The sequence below is a fragment of the Epargyreus clarus genome, unplaced genomic scaffold (assembly GCF_041222505.1).
Source record: "Epargyreus clarus isolate Ecla_fem2 unplaced genomic scaffold, WU_Ecla_fem_2.2 ptg000026l, whole genome shotgun sequence".
Taxonomy (NCBI): domain Eukaryota; kingdom Metazoa; phylum Arthropoda; class Insecta; order Lepidoptera; family Hesperiidae; genus Epargyreus; species Epargyreus clarus.
Window position 1 is genome coordinate 15,999,740 of NW_027332233.1, and position 15,404 is coordinate 16,015,143.

Genomic DNA, 15,404 nt, shown 5'->3' on the forward strand with positions numbered 1-15,404 from the left:
TTTTGAAGCCGGTCGCCCTTTCACTTAAGTGTTTCAATTTATTTTACTAACAAAACATTTTATTGCACGTTTGTGGACAAGAAAGTAGCCGAGAATTTTATAACAGCACCAAGTCGAGTGTTTTAATTGTCTGGAATCATTATAATTATAAAAAAGTAGTATTATGTTTATAAATAACTGTAGTGTAGTATCTATATTAAATATTCGCCGATACGGATATGTCCACGGCATATATCAGTCTAGGTTGTATTTATTTCTCGACTGGAGAGTGTGGACTCTCCAGTCTTACCATCAGGTTGCTGATGGTAAATGGATATGCTGCTGTTCATGGACATCTGTAATTAACCCCAAATAAAATTAGATCCCAATCTCAGGTCGGCGTTAAATGCGTTGCTAGTCCTGAGGACAAAGTTGGAACTCAGGTAAGTAGGTCCCTTACCACACCCTTCAATGCGAGACATAACAGCGCTTAACACTGCTGTTTTTAGACTCATACTGTTAGAAATAAGTCCGCCTATAAAACTAAAATTAAACCGATGTTACCTAAAACTCTAAAAACCTATTCTATTTACCTGTCCTACGTGTCTACTTAATTCCATTCATATATTGTGTAATTGTATTGCTTACGAAGTGAGTGGTGGAATATTTCATAGCAATTAGCAAAAAATAGGTACATACGAGGTGAACGTGTAATCTGATATATTATAAGAAACCGTTCTTAGCATCTACGATTAGTTTAGTAGATGTCTGACTATTACTTTTTGCAATCATTTTAGTTATAAAACTTTTGCAATATAACCAGTAAAAGTTACAAAGATTTCCACAGGTTCCACAGGTTTTCCACATCGTATTTTTTATTGAAGGTTATAAACATGTGCTTTCTTAAGCGCGTTTCCGAAGAGCAGAGTGTATTTTAGTGTGGGAAGAAGTTGCGTACGCCAATATAACACATAATTAATTTTTAGTTTGGTCTTTGTAAAACTACTAGTCCGCTCTGAATATAGAAATAAATCGCATCGCCATAGCAAAACTGCTCGAAACAACTTCAGAGCGGAATAGCAGTTTGGCGCGGTCTATGCTTTACTTTCATCTATTAGTCGTGTGTTTATTATTGATCGAAAATGTTCAGTTAAAATTTGTTTTAATGTTCTAGAGATATGTTATTATTACCCCAAAAAGTATAACTACTTCCATGCGTTCATGCGTAGCTACACACAGCATTTCGTAACAAGCTTTTATTTAACTAACCTCGTTAATTCGTAAGTATGTGCGGGTTAAATCTTGCAACTGAATTTTAATTCAACTAAGTAACTCCCAAATGATTCAATTTAAAGTTTCTCCTTTAAAAGATACCTGCCGTCTAGTACATTATATTATATTTTCATCAATACATAGATCCCGCACTTGCCTTTAAGGGGTAATGAGCAGAATATATCTTCGCTGAAAAAGCTGCTATTCTTGCGAAGTTCATCCCTTAGCCGCCATCTACATCTACTAAAAGAAAGTGTCAGTCAAGGCCGTCACGACATACCTAAATTACCCAATCTAAATGCCCATAGAGTGTACCCAAGTGTGACATGGTAACGACGTCACGTGGCACCCATTAATATTCAGTTTAGCATCCATTGTGTAAATGACCGTTTGTTTATATTGCACAAATAGCTTTCTCTTTATTATTTAGTTACTGCCTGATAAGTCTGGTCTAAGCTTACTGAATTTCACTATAGGTAACTACCGCTTAAACTCAATTTAAATTATGTTTATTTTATAACTTAGCCTAATGATTTGTCAGACGGGCCATCATATGGAAAGTGGTTTCGTCTATGTATATTTGCGAAACCAGTATGGAAGTCAATCCATCGGTGGTAGACTGGTCGCATGTTAGTTGGTAGATAATTATTACTCGATAGGTACTTTAAAACTAAAGATTCCCGATAAAGTCTTATCTCCTTTGCACAAATTGGTCGCGCACAGCTAGACTTATATGGTAAAGTATTTATTTTTTTGGTATTGTGCGTAATATTGGAATGGATGTGTGAAATCTACCAATCCGCACTTCACTAGTGTAGTCATAAGTATAGATATCTCACGCCCTTGTAATTGAAGGAAGCCATTAAATGGCTTAAACGGCTGACAATTCTGTCAGCTATTTAATGGCTATCATGGTGTAATGTACGCGGAACAATGCTGACATGCGCAGTAAAGTGGTGCAAAAACACGAAAAAGTGCGGGAAATATAGTTTCATTCGTAAATGCTCTATAAACTATTTTTTTTTTAATTTTTAATAATTCAAACACGAAAATAGATGTCAGTGACAATTTCAATTGTCAAAACTGGTTACATTTTCTAGTTAGAATTTCGTAATCTTTACTAATCTATGAGTGTAGTAAATAAAAGCGTAAGTCCTGAGAGAAAACCCGTATTCAGCAGTGAGATAGTTATGGATTGACGATGTTATAAATATTCGAAGTCAGGTTAGTAAATATATAATCATTTTGTTGATATATATTGTACGTAGGTACAAAACAAACGTCCAATCAAACCGTATCGCGGCAACAATGGCGTACGGAATGCAGTCCTCTTGTTTCCCGCCCGTTATGATAATGACAATAGTTTTATTTTATTACCATGAAGTTTCAATAATATATTTTATTCCGATAATAAATTTTTATTCACTTTGTTATTTTCTAACAATGGTTATAATTTAGTCATATGCTACGGATTATTTATTTTTAGAATTGTTGGCTTAGCGCCATCACCATCTTGCCGTAGATAATTTATCCTGTAGTAATGTTCGTGCTTCTGTGGTTAAGTTGTATGGATGAATAAATCCAAATGAAACATTCCAACTTAGTTCTCAAGAACGTAATTAAACTTAAATAACGCATTCATATGCTTTGGTGTCATGAGTGTGTTAATATTTACCTCTTTAATTACAGCTAATGAGGGATACAATCCAAATAAGGAAGATGCTAGACGGCACCTGATCTTATCATTGCAATCTATGGACAGTTAAACGTAGCGTTATACAACACCGTAGTCACCGGAGTTCAGTAGGTAATAGATGTGTTTTTGTAGCATAATGAAAACCCTCCATACAATGGTTCATACTGTTATTACTACCAGAGTAGCCCGAGAACTTAAAGCTTTTAATATTCAATTAATTTATGATGGTTTACAATACTTACAACAACATAATTCATTAGCACCAAATCATTCGTTTTTTCTAAGTACACCTAAAAAGTAGGTACGATAACAATCTTATTATGGTAAGTGGTCTCTATGACCACCAAAGAGCTCGAAAGACAAACGAATGCCTTTTTTGGTCTCATGTCATAGCGGTCCATAAGAATCTTATTAATGTGCACCTATCAAACGTTGTGCAAAGTTACAGTCTAACTACATACATTATTCCAGATAAATATTGACTTTATCAATTACTAGCTGACCCGGCAAACTTTATACCGCCTCAAAATCTATTTATCAAATATAATTCATATAAAATATAGCCTATGTTACTCGTGGATAATGTACCTTTCGAATGGTGAAAGAATTTTTAAAATCGGTTCAGTAGTTTTTGAGCCTATTCATTACAATCAAACAAACAAACAAACAAAATTTTCCTCTTTATAATATTAGTATAGACAAAAAATGATACATGTAGAGTCCTTAACGCATCTAAACATTGCGATAGACGCACCGTAAACAGATCCTATCGATCATAATCGAATAATCAACAGGTTCTCATTACTGATTACGCAAATCATCTCCCAATACGCGGCGAAGCCTTCCGCAGAAGCCTGTCGCCGTCGCCAGTTCGCGTCGGAAGGTGCGCGGGCGCACACGCGCTGTTACGTCACGAGTGAAGTGTTGTGATCGTGCTTTGGACTATCTACCCTTTATTTTTACGATAGAGGGCCAGATGGAATAGTTTTGTGCTGGATAATTCTTCTGTTTTTCGCCACGGTACGTCGCTATCGCTATTATCGTGTCATATATTAGTTTCGGCTTTGCACGTGTATAGATATTAGGTATTAATAAGTATTTCTTATCTGTGTCCGTTTGAGCGCTAAATATCACATTAGTATGCATTTTAGTGATTTTAAATTTGAATAAATTAACATTATCGTTTCCATATCGTCGCATATTCGTATTGGTTTTGGTCTTCTTGCAGCTTCATTGATTTTAATGACTAAAGTCATATTCAAGTTTCAATTTATTACATTGGTCAGAGGTTTCCTTACTGACTAATTGGTATTCTCGATGCGTAGGAACATCGTAAGCCATGACTGAAATTTACAGAATCCTAGTTCTAGAATACCTACTTATTTGGACAAACACTATAAATCTCTATACTTTGAGGTAAAAAAGACAAAATTCGTCTTGTGCAAAGTTGTAAAAAGTAAATAGCCTAAGCTATTGATGAATAATTACAACACACACAGGTTTTCACAAATTTAGCAAACAAAAAATCATAAATTGGATTTAGACATTCATACACCTTTAATAGCTATCTTTATGGTGGAAGAACTTTTAATGGATTGTCTGAAGGGGCATCACCATACTTTGTAGCACTATAGTGTTTTGCTTCAAGATGTATTCGAACTTAGTCCTCAGGGGTAGTACCGCATGTGTTAAGACTCCAATTCTTGAGGATTTACAGATATACAGGCATATTTATCGTCAGATGTACGATTGATTTCATACGTCACAAGACCGGTCAAAGCGAAGCCAAGATGAGGACTGAGAAGGCCTATCTCCAGCAGTGGAGGCTGATGGGTTGCATGCTCATTTAATTGAATTACAATTTATAATTGAAAACAGTACTGCATTTATAATTATGACTTACGCATGTTAGTCATTGAGCTCCTTATCATCTGTCCTTGCGTGCGCGCGACCTAAGGATTTAGATAACATAGTTTTTGGTCCAAAACCGGACATGAAGAAAGTTTTTGCAATATATTACATTTTAATAAGGATTTTATTAACGTTATGTAAAATAATGTTGCGGTATAGGCCGTGTAAAACTGCTAATCCGCTCTGAATATCGAAATGAATCGCGTCGTCATAGCAAATTGTATGACTACACCTGCTCGCAACAACTTCAGAGCGGACTAGCAGTTTGGCGCGGACTATATTTAACTAACTATGCGAAGTTATTTGCATAAGTACGTCATAGATGTGTACCCGTGACGACTAATTCCGAATGCCTGGTGTCCCGGTACATGTCAAGTTTTTTGTTACATTACTAATTTTAACTTTCTTTCTTTCTTACAATTATTCTTCAAAAATTTTATTGTAAATCTGAAACATTCCAACACAACGTACGTGGCTTGGAATAAATGTGAAGTGACATAATTTCATTCTTACTTATATTTATTCAGGTGTTCTACTTTCAGGTCCGTAATGGTGCTACAGCTAGTGATATGGTGAGTGTTAAATTTTATTAATTGTACTTGTAAATACGTAAATTATTATGAATCATAGTGTAATATAAGTAGTCTTATTTTTATGGAGACAAAAGTGTAAATCTTTTTTCATCTTTTTCAGTCATTTATAAATAACAACTACGTTGGTACATTTTCCATCAGCTAATTTATATTATTTTCTAATTACTACGCACGGGTCTCTTCTCAAAATGAGAAGGATTTTGCGATAAGCGAAGTTTTCAGTGATAGTCTTTCAGGCTGGCCGAGTGCAGATTGTAAGACTACAACTATCTACTTAAGATTTTTTAAGAAATACACGCCCCCCCCCCCCCCCCCCCACACACACACACACGCACGCACTCGCTCACACTCACACCACGCACACAATAACATATTGTACCTGTGTGTAATTTAGTGACAGGTGTATAATTAATGTATATAAAATGTAAATCCGTTATTGGCTTTAGTTTATAACGCAAGATAAGTATGCTTGTAACATGTAGCTGTGGATTTTATAAATAAATAAATAAAAAAATCTCAGGCGTATAGTTGTTGGCGTTTCTCACGATACTTTCCTCCATATGCGTGATAATTAATTATCAATATGCACATAACTTTGAAATATAATAGAGAGAATGGCAGACCTTCGAACTATAAGGCAGTATTGAAATTTACTTAAAATACACGAAAAATACGTAACATCGTCCTGCTAGTATTATAGAGGTACAAATATTATTACATTAATACCTTTTTACATATTACCATTTATTTGTTATCTAAGTATATAAAAAATAAAAAATACAATTGATTAAGTTAAGGCGTTAAGTAGAAACGAAGAGAGGCTAAGCTTTTCTATTAAACCATTTGTTTTCGAGGTCAAAACGTGCTTCATTCACCGTTCTAGTATCCCAATCTACAATCAGATAACACTATCGTCACTCCCACAGATATCACTCGTTTGTTGACGTTTTTTGTGACACTTATCATGATGTACGTGCCCTTATGCTCTCTTGTTGACTTGTAAATATATATATGTATATTTGATACAAATGTTTGTTTGTTTGTCCTATGTCTATGTTGTGGGCTACAATGGAAAAACGTATTTTTTAATAAAATGCGATTTTGATATCTTATTCATCGGAAAAGTTAATCGGTCTTGAATATAAAATGTTGTATATGTACCGCATTTTATCTTGAAATAAATGTATTATAGCAATTTTTAAGGAATATTTTTATGAGGACAGCACATTTTTTACTTTTAACTATAAATAAAAGTTCTTATCTCTCAATGATCTTATCTATAGACAAAAGATATCTTTACATCAGCTTTATACAGACAAACCACTGTAAATGGCATCCTATATAAATAATTGTGAATGTGGCGAATAATTTAAAATATCAAAGATTTCTTTACTATATTTTTTTAAACAAGAATACCTCTTCAGTTTTTGTATATAACTAAAAATGATAAAAAAAATTGAAAGTTTTTTATCTGACCCTACTTGTGTGTTCACTCACACTAATGCAAAGCTCAGCTTAAACCTCACGGACTATACCGTTAACATAAAACACATACGATTTCAAGCTGCAACGGATGTGTATCCGCCTAATTCCACATACTAAATTTAAAGTCACATAGTGGTCATATTATTCTGTCCATAACCTAGTTACTAATGTAATTCAAGAGAAGCTTATCTAAATATGTTTATATCAACAATATAGGTCTGTGCTTAACTGAATCATTTCCTTTGTATATTTTTAATTGCTTAACACTTTTTTGTATAAATTATTACCTACATGATGTTCTGTTGTTTCCCTAATCTCAGAAGAAGGAAGGAGGAGAGGAAGAAAGATTTCTTCAATCCAGAGACGTTTTTGAATTTGTAAAATTTGAGTACCCAAATCTTAATAAAGAACTATTAATATACAAGTGGTAAAACAAGATATTATATATCCTAAACCGCCTTATTGTACAAAACAATCATGAAATCTATTTAATACATAAATATGATACTTTAAGGCAGCCAGTAACTTAGTTTGACATGAAATAATCTGTTAATGTTAAAGTTAATTGTTATTCTAAAGGTAAGGAAGGATTCGTCCTTTATGATGCTTTCCTGCGAATACATTATCGATAAAATGTATTTTCCGATGTATAAAAATAGATGTACACGTAACAGGAAAATAAGTATCCGAGCATCGACCGTTTTAAACAAAAAATGAAGGTCGTCTTCCGACCAAGCGAACTGACCTGAAGATTATGGGAAAACTTAGAGATCTTTGGACGTACTAGGACCTTTTGTTATTCGATTCCTATGTCGCTAACGTTACACCTTTTTGACTAAGAAAAACATTGTTGCGGTGCTGCTGTGTTCTAATGGGTATAAGAGTAATAAGGGACAAGGGAGATTCCCTTATAACAGGCATGCAAATTACTGTACCCGACCTCAGGTAGGTCTACGATTTTAAATCCAGTCTAAAGATAATTACGGATGTCCAAGAGCGGCAATAGCGACTTGTCAGGTGAATTGCATACTGTTTGATTCTTCTCTATTAAAAAGAAAACCTATTTTGGGCAAACTCTAGATGCTTGTATATGAATGTACTGTAGAAAGTGATCTACAGTTTTTACCTGATTCCACAACCCAACCCTAGGATACAACCTAACATGAGCTGACTGTGATAGAACAAAAAATGCAAGAAGCGGTCAAGTATCTGCCGGCACGCAAGTGGAATGTGGGCGTTTGTGCAATGCGCAAAACGTTGGTTGCACCGGGGTTTAATGCTCTCTAAGAAAATATTTATTGACAGCTTTTTGTTTTTATGGATTTCTATCAATTAGTAGGAACTTTCACAATAACGTTAGAAGCTCTTATAAAAATCTAGCTAGGAGGACCAAAAATGATATAGTATAAATTGTGACCTTTTAATACAGATTGTAATTTAAAATAGCGATTATAATTATAAATAAGTTGTAGAGCCTTGATATTTACTTTGTTTTTGATATTTTTATAATTTTAACATTTTTTAGTCTATGTGACGCCCATAACACATACGAGTAGCATTATTAATAACATATTTGAAATCACAAATAGATATTTAAATTAATTTCGATCTGTCCATCAGCCTTTGAATGTCTTCTGCTGAACATAGGCCTTTCCTAATTGATGATCCAAAAGGTCCTGTTCCTTTTACTTTAACGTGGTCCTCATTCGAGGACCGTTGTTCCACATCAGTCATAGATCCTTCAAACGATAAGATATTCTTCAATTAAAATTATACCTAAACGATGAGGTAGACGGGCTACCTGTAATACATACCTGTACATGTACCTGTCCCTGTAGTTCCGGGACTAGAATAGGGCTACGGTATCTCCTGCCTGTCGTAAGAGGCGACTAAAAGGGGCTCCCAGGGTTGCGGGCGGCAAGAGTGGGAGCTCGAATCGTCCAGTAAGCGCCCCCGGGAAGGACGACGGTATGTGTGGTCGCATACCGTCGTATACACCAGATGGTGTGGCGAGTGTCAAGCTCACCTGGGCGGAGCCCGACGGGGCAACGCGCTAAGAGGACTCCGGTTGCGTTCCTTTGGAGATCCCGGAGCCCTCAACGCAGCGCAGAGGACGGCCACCGGGGGGGTTTTAGTGCGGTAAAAATCCCACATAACTCGGCGTCGCTCCCACGTTGTCGGGTACCTTTTGAAGGTTTCCCCCTCGACAAAAAAAAAAAGACGGGCTACCTGATGGAACGCAGCCACCGTCGCCTATAGACATTTGCAACAACAGAGGAGTCGCCAATGCATCGCCGGCTTTTACATAGATATACATAATATATAGTTTACATAGATATATAATTTACGTTGGTTCGGTACACCTCTTTGCCAATCTCCCCACATGCCAATAGAGAATGTCCGTCATGCAAGTCACGAGTGCGCTGGTTGGTTGAACTTGCAAGCTTTGTAGGACCATTGCGAGCTTTTATCTGCCCTCGCGTTGTAAACTCGCTGCGCTTTGTGATTCGACGTGCGTGGACTGTGTTAAGCGTTTGTATAATGTTCTCGTACATATTAAATTTCAATTGTTTTTGAGCTTTTAATGTATTAATGAACAAAGATGGATGTTTCTTAGGTGATTTATAATAGTTGTATTCAAAGGATATGACTATTGTCGTATTTGGCATAGTGTAGGGCAAATTGCTTTTTAATTTTTTAAATTACATTTGATCTATGAAATTTTGTGGTCAAAACTGTAATCCACGGAAATAAAGTCAAGTATTTTGAGTTGAACAGTTTTTTTTTGTGATTTCGCGAGATCCATCCATCGCAAGATAAGTACATAAATTATTATCCTAATATCTGTCTTTATGTACTACTTTATTTTAGGATTGGAGCAATGAAGGCTACTTTTACTTCAAAATCTGCATAATCGGTCATATTCATAGATTATCTATCTTCTTCAATTTAAAGGAGATGTTTCAAAATGTATGGGCTCCCGGCCACCTTTTGTACACTATACTCTAAACTAAGAAAACATGCAAAGAACAATTCGTAGGGGTTCATTTTCTTCAAATCATGTTCGTTTAATTGTTTAAAAACAATAATTTACACTTAAACTTGCAACACAACAGTGTAAAAACATCATGGCGGTAGTGATTACCGTAATAATGTCATCTGTCATTCTATTTTATCTTACTATATACATTATATATTTTTTACGCGGATGGGTGTAGATAAATAAATATTGTATTGTATGTATTGAGAAACAATACCTATATTTGATAAACATTAATTATATTTACTTTCATAAATCTGGATTTAAAACAAAAATACCAAAATATGTACTTCTATACCAATTTATTTTAGTTAAAACATTTAACTGTGTAAATAAAGCAACTATAAGTACACATTTAGATAATATTTTATTTATTCTTCACTTAGATACATTATTTATTCATTTTCAATATCTCCCCTTATGAATATTTTCATCCAATCATGTAGCAGGTTCTGTAATATCCTGTGACGAGCTCAGCCCAAACATCAAACAATGGTCATAATGTGAGCGCAGCTACCTACGAGTACGGTTCGTTGCCCAGCGATGCAGTTGCAATAATAACTGATTATTTTGTCATCCCAAGAATGTCCTTGTCTTGCTATTGTAATTATCTAAAAAAAGAGAAATGTAAAAAGATTAGCTTCTCTAGTTTAAAATTATTAACGATTATTTCACGATTAATACAACTAACTGATGTATATTTTACCTGAGGATATTGAATCCTTGTCAACACAATCCACAGCGATCGCACGAAAATCACAAGAGTCCATAAAACATAAGCTGGGTAAACAATAAAGTAGAATCAGACCAAAATCGTAAGCAGCACAGAGCGGAAACATATTCAGGATTGAAATGGAATCTTCTCATAAGTACATATTTATTCAACGTTTACATTGGATTCCACTATTATATTAAATGTATATATCCACTTTTACACATATCGAAATTGACAACTTCTTCTTTTTTAATTTGACATGTCACTTACATCTATAAAACCAGATACTATTTAAAAGGTGGTTTTGTTATAATTATTATAAATAATTAATTAAATTCAGAAATAATGACTGGATACCCAAAACAAAAGCCAGGTTGTAAAGTACTAAGGTAACAATAACTTTACGACAAAAACAGCGAAATACAGAATTACCGACATCCAAAGAGTATAGTAACCTATGTGTGGGGTACACATAGGTTCCCTGACCGACATCGACAGTTTTAAAAACTTGACATTGACAGTATTCCGCCATATTTAATATTTCAATGAGGAATGCTTATTTTAAATATTTTTAAACAGGAATACTTTAGGTTATCAAAATATATGTGTGTTTTTCTTCAATTATACAAATTATTCGTGTTTTTTAGATATAGTGTACATGAGATGGCCGAAAATGAAACATCTTCTTTGTTATCTTACTTATATTAAGTTACAAATTTATCTCGTAGAAAGTAAAACTACAACTTATTTAAGTTGTAAAGCCTTGTACAGTTGATGATCGATAGTCACGAGTGCTGCAATCAACGTGATGCAACATGCAACAATAAAACAATAAAGGTGCGGCTCGCTTTGCTCTACATACGAAGCTCTACAAAGCTTTAGCGCACATGACTGTTTCTATTAGCTACCATTATATAGCTGAACTCATTAATACTGGATGTGCGCAAGATAATTGTTCGTAAACCACAAACGTGTGCGCGCCGTACACACACTCACATAAACACATGCAAACGCATAAACACAAAGTTGCGTACCTACGCACACACGTACAAACGCACACACGTACGCATAAACACACACACCCGACTTAATTTTGCACTGTTCTTAATATTTATGTCACAAAATCACATAACTTCGCTTCACTTAGCGTAGCTCTACGACAAACTTAATAAGCTTTACTTCGATTACCTTTGAGCTAATTGTTTTATCCGAAATTTACTGCATAATATTCTATCATAAGACAATGTTATTATTTTTAGATATGTATGATATCCCTCACAATGGACTGAAGTTGTGTCTTACTCGTTAAATTTGGAAATCGTCAAAATAATGAAAATGTATATAACTATGTGATGTCTTGAAATTGTCCGCATTTTCTTCAGTTGCTCATGTATTTTAATAGATGGCACAACTTTAATTGTATAGACATACGAGTACAAACAACAACTCTACTAATCAACAGCTATGCATGAATATTGTCCTACATTCAGCATCAAAGCTCCAATGAGCATACAAACGGCATTCGTTATTAACTAGACAACAGATCTACAAATTAATGTCATTGACTCCTATTTGGTATTTATAAGTCATCTTATATTATGTATGAAATGATAGTCACAGGTCTCTTTTTGAACGATTGGAATTATTTATGTTTCGTAAATTTTAGACACTTGAAAAAATCTGCGCTGGTATCTTCGCGATCGTTTCCTTCATCTCATCATGTCTGCGAATAAACGGTACCCTGATTCGAACCTGGGCCGTTCTCATCCATCTCATAAGTCTAAAACCGTTAGAGCCGCGTGCTAAATAATTAACCATACATACATACGCTTACCCTCCGCTGTGAAGTGAAAAATGTTCTTCAGTTCGTCCATGAAATTCGCTCTTAAAGTCTATTTTTGTTTCTCATTCTGGGTGGTGCATGCGGAAGCGTTCACTTTCCACTCGATTACGAAATCTATATTGTGATTGATGATAACTGCGTCCGCGCAGATAAAATCTCCACGCTATCTTAACTGCCCATCTCTATTAAACGATTCAAAAAATCGACTGACATTCTGTAGCTGAACTGTCAAGAAAGTGTAGACTATCTCAAGATAAATAGTAATTTGCTTGCAAGAGAAAACTTGAATTGTACCATAATAATGCAATTATAATTGCTATAATTGACCATATAATTTGTAATTGTTGAAATTTATGAATGGTAAAATAATGGTTATGGCTCAATAGTATTAATTACGGACTTCACAATGCGCAAAGGCTTAGCATGAGGTAGTATTTAACTGATCTACAAAGAAAATTAAGGTAGGGTGTGGTCTGGAGTTGTATGGGTAGTGCCTTTCATGTGTATTTCCGTGTTTCACAAGGCATTCGCTTTGTGCCGGTTATTAACACGGATCGTAGTCATTATATTTTGTAAATGCTATGGGTAGTTTTGACGAAATTTGCGAAATAAGAAGAGTTCAATTGTCCATCAGAAGGGCTTAGACTATTTTCCACCACGCTGACCAAGTTTTCTATTGGTACACATGTCAATTCTTAAGAAATTAGGTTCCCGATTTTAAAATTCTGTTTTGGTAAAACACGAGAAAAGTAAGTACCGAGTTTGAGCGTAACACAAAACATCGTAAATAACCTTGAGTTTATCATGAAGAAACTCCAATGAGAAATTAGAATTTTAGATCTGGACTTTTTAATTGATGGCTTAAACTATGTTACTATTGGACACCACCCTTTTTACCGTTGCTTTTTACATGCATATCTTCTATACTAACAGTACCGAGGCACTCGATTAAACTGATATGCACACGAAATTAGATTATGGTCCAGATGGCGTAGTAGCACACGTAACTAAACTGTCAGTAGGTGGGTCCAAAATGTGTCAGAACTATTATGTTGCGCCCTCACCACAAGTAAAAACTCTTGCATAAGTTCACGTATCTATAATAATCGTTTAATCCACTTGTAATATGTTACAGATTCAACAAGCATCCTGCTTCTTAGAAAGCTTCTAAAGTTAGGAATTTAAGGTTTATAGTGACTTTTTTTGTCTATTACTTGTCGAAATTGCTCTTTGACAAATTCACTTCGCCACAATCTTTCCATGCGTCTAGTGTACGTTTTACTTTCATAATGTCCATAATAAAAATAAGAAATGGATATCTATCGTGTCTAAGCACATTATTAAGGATTTATTACTCTTTTTAATCGAATTTTCTGTCAATGATTCAGTAAATTTTACAAATACATTTATGTTTTCCAGTTCGGCACGTCACCATAAACTGAAGGACTTCCCTTCTTCTCCATATCATAATTTACCTCTTCCAAAAAACTTTGAAGGTGGTTCCTATCCTATCCTATTGGTATTCTATCTGGGGTTCATTACAAATGTCCATGGGCGGCAGGAGCCACTTACCATCAGGTGGACGGCACGTTCGACCGCTACTCCTATATTATAAAAAAAAACTTGCCTCGCGCACAGCTACATCCTCATTATGTTTATGGGCACTTTCGAAACATTCTCTTACAAAATAGACAGCATTCAAAGAAAAGTTGTTATAATAAATGAAACATTATGTTTCGTAAGTTGAGACATACTATACAAAAAATGTAAACTGGAAAACACGTTTGGAGTAAAATGCCAAGTCAGGTGTTTTTATTTTAAACACTACTTTTGAAAGCAGACATAATAATTATTACCATCCTGCACCAATTGACCTTATACTGTACCGTATACTCGTATTATTAAGTTGCAACTAGTTGTTAGATTAGAATTGCAAGAAAAATATGTTATTTTCCTGCTGTTTTTCAATGAAATTGAAGCACCTTACATGCCGTCCACCTGATACTAGTGGTCGTTTCGTCCGTATATCTAGGGTTGATTTCAGAAACGTAAAATTAACAACAAGTTCCATTACAAATTAATAACAGAATTCTGAAAGGAGAAGGTTATCAATATATCCAATATATATGTATGTATAAGTTTCCTTATATTTAGTTATACATATTACTCACCAAAGATGCCTCATCTCTGTTTTTTATCGAGTTTGTCCCTAAAGCGGTCACGTACGTATTTTATTAAATGCAGCCAGAGGAAAAATATTATGACTAATTGCTTCATCTGTCCATTAAAGTTGTATTTTACTTTCACTAATAATTAAATATTAAAAAGGATTGCCCTAATGTTGTACAACCTCCGATAGAAGTGGAAAAAAAGAAGAGTATAGTAAAGTGACTAAATTAGTACATAAATTTACATCGAAGAACTTTCTACTTATATCATACATTACATTAGAAGTACCAAAAATCTTCGTTTTGTCATCCGTTGTTGTTGTCGTCTCACAGTTATGTTGTTTGTTGTACTACTTACTGTACTGTACTGTTGTGTTAAGCGCTGTCGAGTCATAATCAAGAAGTACATATTCGCTTCCATTACGTAAAAAATATACTTTATGTGTAACAAGTCCAGAATTAGGATTCCGATGCAATGCCGATGCAAGATATTTACGAGACAATGGATCGAAGTTCCGACAAGCGCTGAATTTGTAAAATGTTTCTGAGCTAAATGTTAAACAGCTGTTTAGAATTTGACGATAACAAACAAAGCTCCTGTTTCGCAACTATTGTTTTATGGATCGTCGGTTTGGTATGCAAAGAGTGCACTTTTTACTTTATTGGTCGTTACGTTTGAAGCTGTTTTATAAAAAACTGTTC

General features: G+C 34.7%; 1 protein-coding gene across 5 annotated transcripts in view; it reads left to right on the forward strand.

Annotated features, from left to right (window-relative positions):
* The first annotated feature begins 5,396 nt into the window (after window positions 1–5,396).
* LOC140753589 (uncharacterized) overlaps window positions 5,397–15,404 on the forward strand; it is a 105,545-nt gene continuing 95,537 nt past the window's right edge. For 4 of the 5 annotated variants that reach the window (XM_073088304.1, XM_073088308.1, XM_073088307.1 and 1 more), the window contains exon 1: window positions 5,397–5,430. The gene's annotated coding sequence lies outside the window, so the exon portion shown is untranslated. The remainder of the gene's footprint in view (window positions 5,431–15,404) is intronic. The other variant, XM_073088306.1, reaches the window with a different exon arrangement.